This window comes from Spermophilus citellus (assembly GCF_964194105.1).
Source record: "Spermophilus citellus genome assembly, chromosome: 16".
NCBI lineage: Eukaryota > Metazoa > Chordata > Mammalia > Rodentia > Sciuridae > Spermophilus > Spermophilus citellus.
In genome coordinates, this window is record NC_138196.1 from 25,293,641 (window position 1) to 25,312,149 (window position 18,509).

Sequence of the window (18,509 nt, forward strand, 5' to 3'; positions counted from 1 at the left end):
AGCTTCCTAAAAACTACGAGTTTCCTGAAATCTCAGCACACATTTTTTCACCCAATCTTGATGACACTTTCAGGTAAAGATCAGTACCCCAATCCCACTTGGCACACCAAATTTCGTTCTTCTAGGTTAAACCGTTCGTTGGCTGTAACAGTTTTAATTTTTAGGTTTCACTCTGTTTTCTCCTATATGGATACATGTAGTTGGAACTCAAAATCAAACACGGTTTATGCTAGCTCTTTGAAACTTGACACAATAAAGTAGTTCCAAATTCTATCTCTATGTTTTGTTTCCTATTGATGTAGCCCTAAGCAGAGACTGGCACAAATCACTTTCATGGAAAGGGCTTGCCAAGCTTCCAAAGAACTGTGAGTTTCCTGAAATCTCAGCACACATTTTTTCACCCAATCTTGATGACACTTTCAGGTAAAGATCAGTACCCCAATCCCACTTGGCTCACCAAATTTTGTTCTTCTAGGTTAAACTATTCGTTGGCAGTAACACTTTTAATTTTTAGGTTTCACTCTGTTTTCTGCTATATGGATACATGTAGTTGGAACTCTAAATCAAACACGGTTTGTGCTAGCTCTTTGAAACTTGACACAATAAAGTAGTTCCAAGTTCTATCTCTATGGTTTGTTTCCTATAGGTGTAACCTTAAGCAGAGATAGGCACAGTTCACTGTCATGGAAACGGGTTGCCAAGCTTCCAAAAAACTACGAGTTTTCTGAAATCTCAGCACACATTTTTTCAACCAATCTTGATGACTCCTTCAGGTAATGATCAGTACCCCAATCCCACTTGGCTCACCAAATTTCGTTCTTCTAGTTTAAACCGTTCGTTGGCAGTAATAGTTTTAATTTTTAGGTTTCACTCTGTTTTCCCCGATATGGATACATGTAGTTGGGACTCTAAATCAAACATTGTTTGTGCTAGCTATTTGAAACTTGACACAATAAAGTAGTTCCAAGTTCTATCTCTATGGTTTGTTTCCTATTGATGTAGCCGTAAGCTGAGACTGGCGCAAATCACTTTCATGGAAAGGGGTTGCGAAGATTCCAAAAAACTAGGAGTTTCCTGAAATCTCAGCACACATTTTTTCACCCAATCTTGATGACAATTGCAGGTAATGATCAGTACCCCAATCCCACTTGGCTCACCAAATTTCGTTCTTCTAGGTTAAACCGTTCGTTGGCAGTAACAGTTTTAATTTTTAGGTTTCACTCTGTTTACTCCTATAAAAATACATATATTTGGATCTCTAAATCAAATACGGTTTGTACTAGCTCTTTGAAACTTGACACAATAAAGTAGTTCCAAGTTCTATCTCTATGGTGTGTTTCCTATTGATGTAGCCCTAAGCAGAAACTGGCGCAAATCACTTTCATGGAAAGGGGTTGCCAAGCTTCCAAAAAACTATGAGATTCCTGAAATCTCAGCACACATTTTTTTCACCCAATCTTGATGACACTTTCAGGTAATGATCAGTACCCCAATCCCACTTGGCACACCAAATTTCGTTCTTCTAGGTTAAACCGTTCGTTGGCTGTACAGTTTTAATTTTTAGGTTTCACTCTGTTTTCTCCTATATGGATACATGTTGTTTTAACTCTAAATCAAACACGGTTTGTGCTAGCTCTTTGAAACTTGACACAATAAAGTAGTTCCAAGTTCTATCTCTATGGTTTGTTTCCTATTGAGTAGCCCTAAGCAGAAACTGGTGCAAATCACTTTCATGGAAAGGGGTTGCCAAGCTTCCAAAAAACTACGAGTTTCCTGAAATCTCAGCACACATTTTTTCACCCAATCTTGATGACACTTTCAGATAATGATCAGTACCCCAATCCCACTTGGCTCACCAAATTTTGTTCTTCTAGGTTAAACCATTCGTTGGCAGTAACAGTTTTAATTTTTAGGTTTCACTCTGTTTACTACTATAAGGATACATGTAGTCGGAACTCTAAATCAAACACGGTTTGTGCTAGCTCTTTGAAACTTGACACAATAAAGTAGTTCCAAGTTCTATCTCTATGGTTTGTTTCCTATTGATGTAGCCCTAAGCAGAGACTGGCGCAAATCACTTTCATGGAAAGGGGTTACCAAGCTTCCAAAAAACTAAGACTTTCCTGAAATCTCAGCACACATTTTTTTCACCCAATCTTGATGGAACTTTCAGGTAATGATCAGTACCCCAATCCCACCTGGCTCACCAAATTTCGTTCTTCTAGGTTAAACCGTTCGTTGGCAGTAACAGTTTAAATTTTTAGGTTTCACTCTGTTTTCCCCGATATGGATACATGTAGTTGGGACTCTAAATCAAACATTGTTTGTGCTAGCTCTTTGAAACTTGACACAATAAAGTAGTTCCAAGTTCTATATCTATGGTTTGTTTCCTATTGATGTAGCCGTAACCAGAGACTGGCGCAAATCACTTTCATGGAAAGGGGTTGCGAAGCTTCCAAAAAACTATGAGTTTCCTGAAATCTCAGCACACATTTTTTCACCCAATCTTGATGACAATTGCAGGTAATGATCAGTACCCCAATCCCACTTGGCTCACCAAATTTCGTTCTTCTAGGTTAAACCGTTCGTTGGCAGTAACAGTTTTAATTTTTAGGTTTCACCCTGTTTACTCCTATAAGGATACATGTAGTTGGAACTCTAAATCAAAGACGGTTTGTGCTAGCTCTTTGAAACTTGACACAATAAAGTAGTTCCAAGTTCTATCTCTATGGTTCGTTTCCTATTGATGTAGCCCTAAGCAGAGACTGGCGCAAATCACTTTCATGGAAAGGGGTTGCCAAGCTTCCAAAAAACTACGAGGTTCCTGAAATCTCAGCACACATTTTTTCACCCAATCTTGATGACACGTTCAGGTAATGATCAGTACCCCAATCCCACTTGGCTCACCAAATTTCGTTCTTCTAGGTTAAACCATTCGTTGGCAGTAACAGTTTTAATTTTTAGGTTTCACTCAGTTTACTCATATAAGGATACATTTATTTGGAACCCTAAATCAAAGACGGTTTGTGCTAGCTCTTTGAAACTTGACACAATAATGTAGTTCCAAGTTCTATCTCTATGGTTTGTTTCCTATTGGTGTAGCCCTAAGCAGAAACTGGCGCAAATCACTTTCATGGAAAGGGGTTACCAAGCTTCCAAAAAACTATGAGTTTCCTGAAATCTCAGCACACATTTTTTTCACCCAATCTTGATGACACTTTCAGGTAATGATCAGTACCCCAATCCCACATGGCACACCAAATTTCGTTCTTCTAGGTTAAACCGTTCGTTGGCTGTAACAGTTTTAATTTTTAGGTTTCACTCTGTTTTCTCCTATATGGATACATGTTGTTGGAACTCTAAAGCAAATACGGTTTGTGCTAGCTCTTTGAAACTTGACACAATAAAGTAGTTCAACATTCTATCTCTATGGTTTCTTTCCTATTGTTGTAGCCCTAAGCAGAGACTGGCGCAAATCACTTTCATGGAAAGGGGTTGCCAAGCTTCCAAAAAACTGCGAGTTTCCTGAAATTTCAGCACACATTTTTTCAGCCAATCTTGATGACACTTTCAGGTAAAGATCAGTACCCCAATCCCACTTGGCTCACCAAATTTCGTTCTTCTAGGTTAAACTATTCGTAGGCAGTAACAGTTTTAATTTTTAGGTTTCACTCTGTTTTCTCCTATATGGATACATGTAGTTGGAACTCTAAATCAAAGACGGTTTGTGCTAGCTCTTTGAAAGTTGACACAATAAAGTAGTTCCAAGTTCTATCTCTATGTATTGTTTCCAATTTGTGTAGCCTTAAGCAGAAACAGGCGCAGATCACTTTCATGGAAAGGGGTTACCAAGCTTCCAAAAAACGACGAGTTTCCTGAAATCTCAGCACACATTTTTTCACCCAATCTTGATGACACTTTCAGGTAATGATCAGGACCCCAATCCCACTTGGCTCACCAAATTTCGTTCTTTTAGGTTAAACCGTTCGTTGGCAGTAACAGTTTTAATTTTTAGGTTTCACTGTTTTCTCCTATATGGATACATGTAGTTGGAACTCAAAATCAAACCCGGTTTATGCTAGCTCTTTGAAACTTGACACAATAAAGTAGTTCCAAGTTCTATCTCTATGGTTTTTTTCCTATTGAGTAGCCCTAAGCAGAAACTGGTGCAAATCACTTTCATGGAAAGGGGTTGCCAAGCTTCCAAAAAACTACGAGTTTCCTGAAATCTCAGCACACATTTTTTCACCCAATCTTGATGACACTTTCAGGTAATGATCAGTACCCCAATCCCACTTGGCTCACCAAATTTCGTTCTTCTAAGTTAAACCGTTCGTTGGCAGTAATAGTTTTAATTTTTAGGTTTCACTCTGTTTTCCCCTATATGGATACATGTAGTTGGGACTCTAAATCAAACACGGTTTGTGCTAGCTCTTTAAAACTTGACACAATAAAGTAGTTCCAAGTTCTATCTCTATGGTTCGTTTCCTATTGATGTAGCTGTAAGCAGAGACTGGCGCAAATCACTTTCCTGGAAAGGGGTTGCGAAGCTTCCAAAAAACTACGAATTTCCTGAAATCTCAGCACACATTTTTTCACCCAATCTTGATGGAACTTTCAGGTAATGATCAGTACCCCAATCCCACTTGGCTCACCAAATTTCGTTCTTCTAGGTTAAACCGTTCGTTGGCAGTAACAGTTTTAATTTTTAGGTTTCACCCTGTTTACTCCTATAAGGATACATGTAGTTGGAACTCTAAATCAAAGACGGTTTGTGCTAGCTCTTTGAAACTTGACACAATAAAGTAGTTCCAAGTTCTATCTCTATGGTTCGTTTCCTATTGATGTAGCCCTAAGCAGAGACTGGCGCAAATCACTTTCATGGAAAGGGGTTGCCAAGCTTCCAAAAAACTACGAGGTTCCTGAAATCTCAGCACACATTTTTTCACCCAATCTTGATGACACGTTCAGGTAATGATCAGTACCCCAATCCCACTTGGCTCACCAAATTTCGTTCTTCTAGGTTAAACCGTTCGTTGGCAGTAACAGTTTTAATTTTTAGGTTTCACTCTGTTTACTCCTATAAGGATACATGTATTTGGAACTCTAAATCAAAGACGGTTTGTGCTAGCTCTTTGAAACTAGATACAATAAAGTAGTTCCAAGTACTATCTCTATGGTTTGTTTCCTATTTATGTAGCCCTAAGCAGAGACTGGCGCAAATCACTTTCATGGAAAGGGGTTGCCAAGCTTCCAAAAAACTACGAGGTTCCTGAAATCTCAGCACACATTTTTTCACCCAATCTTGATGACACGTTCAGGTAATGATCAGTACCCCAATCCCACTTGGCTCACCAAATTTCGTTCTTCTAGGTTAAACCATTCGTTGGCAGTAACAGTTTTAATTTTTAGGTTTCACTCTGTTTACTCATATAAGGATATATTTATTTGGAACTCTAAATCAAAGACGGTTTGTGCTAGCTCTTTGAAACTTGACACAATAAAGTAGTTCCAAGTTCTATCTCTATGGTTTGTTTCCTATTGATGTAGCCCTAAGCAGAAACTGGCGCAAATCACTTTCATGGAAAGGGGTTGCCAAGCTTCCAAAAAACTATGAGTTTCCTGAAATCTCAGCACACATTTTTTTCACCCAATCTTGATGACACTTTCAGGTAATGATCAGTACCCCAATCCCACTTGGCACACGAAATTTCGTTCTTCTAGGTTTAACCGTTCGTTGGCTGTAACAGTTTTAATTTTTAGGTTTCACTCTGTTTTCTCCTATATGGATACATGTTGTTGGAACTCTAAATCAAACACGGTTTGTGCTAGCTCTTTGAAACTTGACACAATAAAGTAGTTCAACATTCTATCTCTATGGTTTCTTTCCTATTGATGTAGCCCTAAGCAGAGACTGGCGCAAATCACTTTCATGGAAAGTGGTTGCCAAGCTTCCAAAAAACTGCGAGTTTCCTGAAATTTCAGCACACATTTTTTCACCCAATCTTGATGACACTTTCAAGTAAAGATCAGTACCCTAATCCCACTTGGCTCTCCAAATTTCGTTCTTCTAGGTTAAACTATTCGTTGGCAGTAACAGTTTTAATTTTTAGGTTTCACTCTGTTTTCTCCTATATGGATACATGTAGTTGGAACTCTAAATCAAAGACGGTTTGTGCTAGCTCTTTGAAAGTTGACACAATAAAGTAGTTCCAAGTTCTATCTCTATGGTTTGTTTCCTATTGAGTAGCCCTAAGCAGAAACTGGTGCAAATCACTTTCATGGAAAGGGGTTGCCAAGCTTCCAAAAAACTACGAGTTTCCTGAAATCTCAGCACACATTTTTTCACCCAATCTTGATGACACTTTCAGATAATGATCAGTACCCCAATCCCACTTGGCTCACCAAATTTTGTTCTTCTAGGTTAAACCATTCGTTGGCAGTAACAGTTTTAATTTTTAGGTTTCACTCTGTTTACTACTATAAGGATACATGTAGTCGGAACTCTAAATCAAACACGGTTTGTGCTAGCTCTTTGAAACTTGACACAATAAAGTAGTTCCAAGTTCTATCTCTATGGTTTGTTTCCTATTGATGTAGCCCTAAGCAGAGACTGGCGCAAATCACTTTCATGGAAAGGGGTTACCAAGCTTCCAAAAAACTAAGACTTTCCTGAAATCTCAGCACACATTTTTTTCACCCAATCTTGATGGAACTTTCAGGTAATGATCAGTACCCCAATCCCACCTGGCTCACCAAATTTCGTTCTTCTAGGTTAAACCGTTCGTAGGCAGTAACAGTTTAAATTTTTAGGTTTCACTCTGTTTTCCCCGATATGGATACATGTAGTTGGGACTCTAAATCAAACATTGTTTGTGCTAGCTCTTTGAAACTTGACACAATAAAGTAGTTCCAAGTTCTATATCTATGGTTTGTTTCCTATTGATGTAGCCGTAACCAGAGACTGGCGCAAATCACTTTCATGGAAAGGGGTTGCGAAGCTTCCAAAAAACTATGAGTTTCCTGAAATCTCAGCACACATTTTTTCACCCAATCTTGATGACAATTGCAGGTAATGATCAGTACCCCAATCCCACTTGGCTCACCAAATTTCGTTCTTCTAGGTTAAACCGTTCGTTGGCAGTAACAGTTTTAATTTTTAGGTTTCACCCTGTTTACTCCTATAAGGATACATGTAGTTGGAACTCTAAATCAAAGACGGTTTGTGCTAGCTCTTTGAAACTTGACACAATAAAGTAGTTCCAAGTTCTATCTCTATGGTTCGTTTCCTATTGATGTAGCCCTAAGCAGAGACTGGCGCAAATCACTTTCATGGAAAGGGGTTGCCAAGCTTCCAAAAAACTACGAGGTTCCTGAAATCTCAGCACACATTTTTTCACCCAATCTTGATGACACGTTCAGGTAATGATCAGTACCCCAATCCCACTTGGCTCACCAAATTTCGTTCTTCTAGGTTAAACCATTCGTTGGCAGTAACAGTTTTAATTTTTAGGTTTCACTCAGTTTACTCATATAAGGATACATTTATTTGGAACCCTAAATCAAAGACGGTTTGTGCTAGCTCTTTGAAACTTGACACAATAATGTAGTTCCAAGTTCTATCTCTATGGTTTGTTTCCTATTGGTGTAGCCCTAAGCAGAAACTGGCGCAAATCACTTTCATGGAAAGGGGTTACCAAGCTTCCAAAAAACTATGAGTTTCCTGAAATCTCAGCACACATTTTTTTCACCCAATCTTGATGACACTTTCAGGTAATGATCAGTACCCCAATCCCACATGGCACACCAAATTTCGTTCTTCTAGGTTAAACCGTTCGTTGGCTGTAACAGTTTTAATTTTTAGGTTTCACTCTGTTTTCTCCTATATGGATACATGTTGTTGGAACTCTAAAGCAAATACGGTTTGTGCTAGCTCTTTGAAACTTGACACAATAAAGTAGTTCAACATTCTATCTCTATGGTTTCTTTCCTATTGTTGTAGCCCTAAGCAGAGACTGGCGCAAATCACTTTCATGGAAAGGGGTTGCCAAGCTTCCAAAAAACTGCGAGTTTCCTGAAATTTCAGCACACATTTTTTCAGCCAATCTTGATGACACTTTCAGGTAAAGATCAGTACCCCAATCCCACTTGGCTCACCAAATTTCGTTCTTCTAGGTTAAACTATTCGTAGGCAGTAACAGTTTTAATTTTTAGGTTTCACTCTGTTTTCTCCTATATGGATACATGTAGTTGGAACTCTAAATCAAAGACGGTTTGTGCTAGCTCTTTGAAAGTTGACACAATAAAGTAGTTCCAAGTTCTATCTCTATGTATTGTTTCCAATTTGTGTAGCCTTGAGCAGAAACAGGCGCAGATCACTTTCATGGAAAGGGGTTACCAAGCTTCCAAAAAACGACGAGTTTCCTGAAATCTCAGCACACATTTTTTCACCCAATCTTGATGACACTTTCAGGTAATGATCAGGACCCCAATCCCACTTGGCTCACCAAATTTCGTTCTTTTAGGTTAAACCGTTCGTTGGCAGTAACAGTTTTAATTTTTAGGTTTCACTGTTTTCTCCTATATGGATACATGTAGTTGGAACTCAAAATCAAACCCGGTTTATGCTAGCTCTTTGAAACTTGACACAATAAAGTAGTTCCAAGTTCTATCTCTATGGTTTTTTTCCTATTGAGTAGCCCTAAGCAGAAACTGGTGCAAATCACTTTCATGGAAAGGGGTTGCCAAGCTTCCAAAAAACTACGAGTTTCCTGAAATCTCAGCACACATTTTTTCACCCAATCTTGATGACACTTTCAGGTAATGATCAGTACCCCAATCCCACTTGGCTCACCAAATTTCGTTCTTCTAAGTTAAACCGTTCGTTGGCAGTAATAGTTTTAATTTTTAGGTTTCACTCTGTTTTCCCCTATATGGATACATGTAGTTGGGACTCTAAATCAAACACGGTTTGTGCTAGCTCTTTAAAACTTGACACAATAAAGTAGTTCCAAGTTCTATCTCTATGGTTCGTTTCCTATTGATGTAGCTGTAAGCAGAGACTGGCGCAAATCACTTTCCTGGAAAGGGGTTGCGAAGCTTCCAAAAAACTACGAATTTCCTGAAATCTCAGCACACATTTTTTCACCCAATCTTGATGGAACTTTCAGGTAATGATCAGTACCCCAATCCCACTTGGCTCACCAAATTTCGTTCTTCTAGGTTAAACTGTTCGTTGGCAGTAACAGTTTAAATTTTTAGGTTTCACTCTGTATTCCCCGATATGGATACATGTAGTTGGGACTCTAAATCAAACATTGTTTGTGCTAGCTCTTTGAAACTTGACACAATAAAGTAGTTCCAAGTTCTATATCTATGGTTTGTTTCCTATTGATGTAGCCGTAACCTGAGACTGGCGCAAATCACTTTCATGGAAAGGGGTTACGAAGCTTCCAAAAAACTAGGAGTTTCCTGAAATCTCAGCACACATTTTTTCACCCAATCTTGATGACAATTGCAGGTAATGATCAGTACCCCAATCCCACTTGGCTCACCAAATTTCGTTCTTCTAGGTTAAACCGTTCGTTGGCAGTAACAGTTTTAATTTTTAGGTTTCACTCTGTTTACTCCTATAAGGATACATGTATTTGGAACTCTAAATCAAAGACGGTTTGTGCTAGCTCTTTGAAACTAGATACAATAAAGTAGTTCCAAGTACTATCTCTATGGTTTGTTTCCTATTTATGTAGCCCTAAGCAGAGACTGGCGCAAATCACTTTCATGGAAAGGGGTTGCCAAGCTTCCAAAAAACTACGAGGTTCCTGAAATCTCAGCACACATTTTTTCACCCAATCTTGATGACACGTTCAGGTAATGATCAGTACCCCAATCCCACTTGGCTCACCAAATTTCGTTCTTCTAGGTTAAACCATTCGTTGGCAGTAACAGTTTTAATTTTTAGGTTTCACTCTGTTTACTCATATAAGGATATATTTATTTGGAACTCTAAATCAAAGACGGTTTGTGCTAGCTCTTTGAAACTTGACACAATAAAGTAGTTCCAAGTTCTATCTCTATGGTTTGTTTCCTATTGATGTAGCCCTAAGCAGAAACTGGCGCAAATCACTTTCATGGAAAGGGGTTGCCAAGCTTCCAAAAAACTATGAGTTTCCTGAAATCTCAGCACACATTTTTTTCACCCAATCTTGATGACACTTTCAGGTAATGATCAGTACCCCAATCCCACTTGGCACACGAAATTTCGTTCTTCTAGGTTTAACCGTTCGTTGGCTGTAACAGTTTTAATTTTTAGGTTTCACTCTGTTTTCTCCTATATGGATACATGTTGTTGGAACTCTAAATCAAACACGGTTTGTGCTAGCTCTTTGAAACTTGACACAATAAAGTAGTTCAACATTCTATCTCTATGGTTTCTTTCCTATTGATGTAGCCCTAAGCAGAGACTGGCGCAAATCACTTTCATGGAAAGTGGTTGCCAAGCTTCCAAAAAACTGCGAGTTTCCTGAAATTTCAGCACACATTTTTTCACCCAATCTTGATGACACTTTCAAGTAAAGATCAGTACCCTAATCCCACTTGGCTCTCCAAATTTCGTTCTTCTAGGTTAAACTATTCGTTGGCAGTAACAGTTTTAATTTTTAGGTTTCACTCTGTTTTCTCCTATATGGATACATGTAGTTGGAACTCTAAATCAAAGACGGTTTGTGCTAGCTCTTTGAAAGTTGACACAATAAAGTAGTTCCAAGTTCTATCTCTATGTTTTGTTTCCTATTTGTATAGCCTTAAGCAGAGACAGGCGCAGATCACTTTCATGGAAAGGGTTGCCAAGCTTCCAAAAAACGACGAGTTTCCTGAAATCTCAGCACACATTTTTTCACCCAATCTTGATGACACTTTCAGGTAATGATCAAGACCCCAATCCCACTTGGCTCACCAAATTTCCTTCTTCTAGGTTAAACCGTTCATTGGCAGTAACAGTTAAATTTTTAGGTTTCACTGTTTTCTCTTATATGGATACATGTAGTTGGAACTCAAAATCAAACCCGGTTTGTGCTAGCTCTTTGAAACTTGACACAATAAAGTAGTTCCAAGTTCTATCTCTATGGTTTGTTTCCTATTGAGTAGTCCTAAGCAGAAACTGGTGCAAATCACTTTCATGGAAAGGGGTTGCCAAGCTTCCAAAAAACTATGAGTTTCCTGAAATCTCAGCACACATTTTTTCACCCAATCTTGATGACACTTTCAGGTAATGATCAGTACCCCAATCCCACTTGGCTCACCAAATTTCGTGCTTCTAGGTTAAACTGTTCGTTGGCAATAACAGTTTAAATTTTTAGGTTTCAATCTGTTTTCTCCTATATGGATACATGTAGTTGGAACTCTAAATCAAACACGGTTTGTGCTAGCTCTTTAAAACTTGACAAAATAAAGAAGTTCCACGTTCTATCTCTATGGTTTGTTTCCTATTGATGTAGTCCTAAGCAGAGACTGGCGCAAATCACTCTCATTGAAAGGGGTTGCCAAGCTTCCAAAAAACTACGAGTTTCCTGAAATCTCAGCACACATTTTTTCACCCAATCTTGATGACACTTTCAGGTAATGATCAGTACCCCAATCCCACTTGGCACACCAAATTTCGTTCTTCTAGGTTAAACCGTTCGTTGGCAGTAATAGTTTTAATTTTTAGGTTTCACTCTGTTTTCCCCTATATGGATACATGTATTTGGGACTCTAAATCAAACACGGTTTGTGCTAGCTCTTTGAAACTTGACACAATAAAGTAGTTCCAAGTTCTATCTCTATGGTTTGTTTCCTATTGATGTAGCCCTAAGCAGAAACTGGCGCAAATCACTTTCATGGAAAGGGGTTGCCAAGCTTCCTAAAAACTACGAGTTTCCTGAAATCTCAGCACACATTTTTTCACCCAATCTTGATGACACTTTCAGGTAAAGATCAGTACCCCAATCCCACTTGGCACACCAAATTTCGTTCTTCTAGGTTAAACCGTTCGTTGGCTGTAACAGTTTTAATTTTTAGGTTTCACTCTGTTTTCTCCTATATGGATACATGTAGTTGGAACTCAAAATCAAACACGGTTTATGCTAGCTCTTTGAAACTTGACACAATAAAGTAGTTCCAAATTCTATCTCTATGTTTTGTTTCCTATTGATGTAGCCCTAAGCAGAGACTGGCACAAATCACTTTCATGGAAAGGGGTTGCCAAGCTTCCAAAAAACTGTGAGTTTCCTGAAATCTCAGCACACATTTTTTCACCCAATCTTGATGACACTTTCAGGTAAAGATCAGTACCCCAATCCCACTTGGCTCACCAAATTTTGTTCTTCTAGGTTAAACTATTCGTTGGCAGTAACACTTTTAATTTTTAGGTTTCACTCTGTTTTCTGCTATATGGATACATGTAGTTGGAACTCTAAATCAAACACGGTTTGTGCTAGCTCTTTGAAACTTGACACAATAAAGTAGTTCCAAGTTCTATCTCTATGGTTTGTTTCCTATAGGTGTAACCTTAAGCAGAGATAGGCACAGTTCACTATCATGGAAACGGGTTGCCAAGCTTCCAAAAAACTACGAGTTTTCTGAAATCTCAGCACACATTTTTTCACCCAATCTTGATGACTCCTTCAGGTAATGATCAGTACCCCAATCCCACTTGGCTCACCAAATTTCGTTCTTCAAGTTTAAACCGTTCGTTGGCAGTAATAGTTTTAATTTTTAGGTTTCACTCTGTTTTCCCCGATATGGATACATGTAGTTGGGACTCTAAATCAAACATTGTTTGTGCTAGCTATTTGAAACTTGACACAATAAAGTAGTTCCAAGTTCTATATCTATGGTTTGTTTCCTATTGATGTAGCCGTAAGCTGTGACTGGCGCAAATCACTTTCATGGAAAGGGGTTGCGAAGATTCCAAAAAACTAGGAGTTTCCTGAAATCTCAGCACACATTTTTTCACCCAATCTTGATGACAATTGCAGGTAATGATCAGTACCCCAATCCCACTTGGCTCACCAAATTTCGTTCTTCTAGGTTAAACCGTTCGTTGGCAGTAACAGTTTTAATTTTTAGGTTTCACTCTGTTTACTCCTATAAGGATGCATATATTTGGAACTCTAAATCAAATACGGTTTGTACTAGCTCTTTGAAACTTGACACAATAAAGTAGTTCCAAGTTCTATCTCTATGGTGTGTTTCCTATTGATGTAGCCCTAAGCAGAAACTGGCGCAAATCACTTTCATGGAAAGGGGTTGCCAAGCTTCCAAAAAACTATGAGATTCCTGAAATCTCAGCACACATTTTTTTCACCCAATCTTGATGACACTTTCAGGTAATGATCAGTACCCCAATCCCACTTGGCACACCAAATTTCGTTCTTCTAGGTTAAACCGTTCGTTGGCTGTACAGTTTTAATTTTTAGGTTTCACTCTGTTTTCTCCTATATGGATACATGTTGTTGGAACTCTAAATCAAACACGGTTTGTGCTAGCTCTTTGAAACTTGACACAATAAAGTAGTTCCAAGTTCTATCTCTATGGTTTGTTTCCTATTGAGTAGCCCTAAGCAGAAACTGGTGCAAATCACTTTCATGGAAAGGGGTTGCCAAGCTTCCAAAAAACTACGAGTTTCCTGAAATCTCAGCACACATTTTTTCACCCAATCTTGATGACACTTTCAGATAATGATCAGTACCCCAATCCCACTTGGCTCACCAAATTTTGTTCTTCTAATTTAAACTGTTCGTTGGCAGTAACAGTTTTAATTTTTAGGTTTCACTCTGTTTACTACTATAAGGATACATGTAGTCGGAACTCTAAATCAAACACGGTTTGTGCTAGCTCTTTGAAACTTGACACAATAAAGTAGTTCCAAGTTCTATCTCTATGGTTTGTTTCCTATTGATGTAGCCCTAAGCAGAGACTGGCGCAAATCACTTTCATGGAAAGGGGTTACCAAGCTTCCAAAAAAATAAGACTTTCCTGAAATCTCAGCACACATTTTTTTCACCCAATCTTGATGGAACTTTCAGATAATGATCAGTACCCCAATCCCACCTGGCTCACCAAATTTCGTTCTTCTAGGTTAAACCGTTCGTTGGCAGTAACAGTTTAAATTTTTAGGTTTCACTCTGTTTTCCCCGATATGGATACATGTAGTTGGGACTCTAAATCAAACATTGTTTGTGCTAGCTCTTTGAAACTTGACACAATAAAGTAGTTCCAAGTTCTATATCTATGGTTTGTTTCCTATTGATGTAGCCGTAACCAGAGACTGGCGCAAATCACTTTCATGGAAAGGGGTTGCGAAGCTTCCAAAAAACTATGAGTTTCCTGAAATCTCAGCACACATTTTTTCACCCAATCTTGATGACAATTGCAGGTAATGATCAGTACCCCAATCCCACTTGGCTCACCAAATTTCGTTCTTCTAGGTTAAACCGTTCGTTGGCAGTAACAGTTTTAATTTTTAGGTTTCACCCTGTTTACTCCTATAAGGATACATGTAGTCGGAACTCTAAATCAAAGACGGTTTGTGCTAGCTCTTTGAAACTTGACACAATAAAGTAGTTCCAAGTTCTATCTCTATGGTTCGTTTCCTATTGATGTAGCCCTAAGCAGAGACTGGCGGAAATCACTTTCATGGAAAGGGGTTGCCAAGCTTCCAAAAAACTACGAGGTTCCTGAAATCTCAGCACACATTTTTTCACCCAATCTTGATGACACGTTCAGGTAATGATCAGTACCCCAATCCCACTTGGCTCACCAAATTTCGTTCTTCTAGGTTAAACCATTCGTTGGCAGTAACAGTTTTAATTTTTAGGTTTCACTCAGTTTACTCATATAAGGATACATTTATTTGGAACCCTAAATCAAAGACGGTTTGTGCTAGCTCTTTGAAACTTGACACAATAATGTAGTTCCAAGTTCTATCTCTATGGTTTGTTTCCTATTGGTGTAGCCCTAAGCAGAAACTGGCGCAAATCACTTTCATGGAAAGGGGTTACCAAGCTTCCAAAAAACTATGAGTTTCCTGAAATCTCAGCACACATTTTTTTCACCCAATCTTGATGACACTTTCAGGTAATGATCAGTACGCCGATCCCACTTGGCTCACCAAATTTCGTTCTTCTAGGTTAAACCGTTCGTTGGCTGTAACAGTTTTAATTTTTAGGTTTCACTCTGTTTTCTCCTATATGGATACATGTTGTTGGAACTCTAAATCAAACACGGTTTGTGCTAGCTCTTTGAAACTTGACACAATAAAGTAGTTCAACATTCTATCTCTATGGGTTCTTTCCTATTGTTGTAGCCCTAAGCAGAGACTGGCGCAAATCACTTTCATGGAAAGGGGTTGCCAAGCTTCCAAAAAACTGCGAGTTTCCTGAAATTTCAGCACACATTTTTTCAGCCAATCTTGATGACACTTTCAGGTAAAGATCAGTACCCCAATCCCACTTGGCTCACCAAATTTCGTTCTTCTAGGTTAAACTATTCGTAGGCAGTAACAGTTTTAATTTTTAGGTTTCACTCTGTTTTCTCCTATATGGATACATGTAGTTGGAACTCTAAATCAAAGACGGTTTGTGCTAGCTCTTTGAAAGTTGACACAATAAAGTAGTTCCAAGTTCTATCTCTATGTATTGTTTCCAATTTGTGTAGCCTTAAGCAGAAACAGGCGCAGATCACTTTCATGGAAAGGGGTTACCAAGCTTCCAAAAAACGACGAGTTTCCTGAAATCTCAGCACACATTTTTTCACCCAATCTTGATGACACTTTCAGGTAATGATCAGGACCCCAATCCCACTTGGCTCACCAAATTTCGTTCTTTTAGGTTAAACCGTTCGTTGGCAGTAACAGTTTTAATTTTTAGGTTTCACTGTTTTCTCCTATATGGATACATGTAGTTGGAACTCAAAATCAAACCCGGTTTATGCTAGCTCTTTGAAACTTGACACAATAAAGTAGTTCCAAGTTCTATCTCTATGGTTTTTTTCCTATTGAGTAGCCCTAAGCAGAAACTGGTGCAAATCACTTTCATGGAAAGGGGTTGCCAAGCTTCCAAAAAACTACGAGTTTCCTGAAATCTCAGCACACATTTTTTCATCCAATCTTGATGACACTTTCAGGTAATGATCAGTACCCCAATCCCACTTGGCTCACCAAATTTCGTTCTTCTAAGTTAAACCGTTCGTTGGCAGTAATAGTTTTAATTTTTAGGTTTCACTCTGTTTTCCCCTATATGGATACATGTAGTTGGGACTCTAAATCAAACACGGTTTGTGCTAGCTCTTTGAAACTTGACACAATAAAGTAGTTCCAAGTTCTATCTCTATGGTTCGTTTCCTATTGATGTAGCTGTAAGCAGAGACTGGCGCAAATCACTTTCCTGGAAAGGGGTTGCGAAGCTTCCAAAAAACTACGAATTTCCTGAAATCTCAGCACACATTTTTTCACCCAATCTTGATGGAACTTTCAGGTAATGATCAGTACCCCAATCCCACTTGGCACACCAAATTTCGTTCTTCTAGGTTAAACCGTTCGTTGGCTGTAACAGTTTTAATTTTTAGGTTTCACTCTGTTTTCTCCTATATGGATACATGTAGTTGGAACTCAAAATCAAACACGGTTTATGCTAGCTCTTTGAAACTTGACACAATAAAGTAGTTCCAAATTCTATCTCTATGTTTTGTTTCCTATTGATGTAGCCCTAAGCAGAGACTGGCACAAATCACTTTCATGGAAAGGGGTTGCCAAGCTTCCAAAAAACTGTGAGTTTCCTGAAATCTCAGCACACATTTTTTCACCCAATCTTGATGACACTTTCAGGTAAAGATCAGTACCCCAATCCCACTTGGCTCACCAAATTTTGTTCTTCTAGGTTAAACTATTCGTTGGCAGTAACACTTTTAATTTTTAGGTTTCACTCTGTTTTCTGCTATATGGATACATGTAGTTGGAACTCTAAATCAAACACGGTTTGTGCTAGCTCTTTGAAACTTGACACAATAAAGTAGTTCCAAGTTCTATCTCTATGGTTTGTTTCCTATAGGTGTAACCTTAAGCAGAGATAGGCACAGTTCACTATCATGGAAACGGGTTGCCAAGCTTCCAAAAAACTACGAGTTTTCTGAAATCTCAGCACACATTTTTTCACCCAATCTTGATGACTCCTTCAGGTAATGATCAGTACCCCAATCCCACTTGGCTCACCAAATTTCGTTCTTCAAGTTTAAACCGTTCGTTGGCAGTAATAGTTTTAATTTTTAGGTTTCACTCTGTTTTCCCCGATATGGATACATGTAGTTGGGACTCTAAATCAAACATTGTTTGTGCTAGCTATTTGAAACTTGACACAATAAAGTAGTTCCAAGTTCTATATCTATGGTTTGTTTCCTATTGATGTAGCCGTAAGCTGAGACTGGCGCAAATCACTTTCATGGAAAGGGGTTGCGAAGATTCCAAAAAACTAGGAGTTTCCTGAAATCTCAGCACACATTTTTTCACCCAATCTTGATGACAATTGCAGGTAATGATCAGTACCCCAATCCCACTTGGCTCACCAAATTTCGTTCTTCTAGGTTAAACCGTTCGTTGGCAGTAACAGTTTTAATTTTTAGGTTTCACTCTGTTTACTCCTATAAGGATGCATATATTTGGAACTCTAAATCAAATACGGTTTGTACTAGCTCTTTGAAACTTGACACAATAAAGTAGTTCCAAGTTCTATCTCTATGGTGTGTTTCCTATTGATGTAGCCCTAAGCAGAAACTGGCGCAAATCACTTTCATGGAAAGGGGTTGCCAAGCTTCCAAAAAACTATGAGATTCCTGAAATCTCAGCACACATTTTTTTCACCCAAACTTGATGACACTTTCAGGTAATGATCAGTACCCCAATCCCACTTGGCACACCAAATTTCTTTCTTCTAGGTTAAACCGTTCGTTGGCTGTACAGTTTTAATTTTTAGGTTTCACTCTGTTTTCTCCTATATGGATACATGTTGTTGGAACTCTAAATCAAACACGGTTTGTGCTAGCTCTTTGAAACTTGACACAATAAAGTAGTTCCAAGTTCTATCTCTATGGTTTGTTTCCTATTGAGTAGCCCTAAGCAGAAACTGGTGCAAATCACTTTCATGGAAAGGGGTTGCCAAGCTTCCAAAAAACTACGAGTTTCCTGAAATCTCAGCACACATTTTTTCACCCAATCTTGATGACACTTTCAGATAATGATCAGTACCCCAATCCCACTTGGCTCACCAAATTTTGTTCTTCTAATTTAAACTGTTCGTTGGCAGTAACAGTTTTAATTTTTAGGTTTCACTCTGTTTACTACTATAAGGATACATGTAGTCGGAACTCTAAATCAAACACGGTTTGTGCTAGCTCTTTGAAACTTGACACAATAAAGTAGTTCCAAGTTCTATCTCTATGGTTTGTTTCCTATTGATGTAGCCCTAAGCAGAGACTGG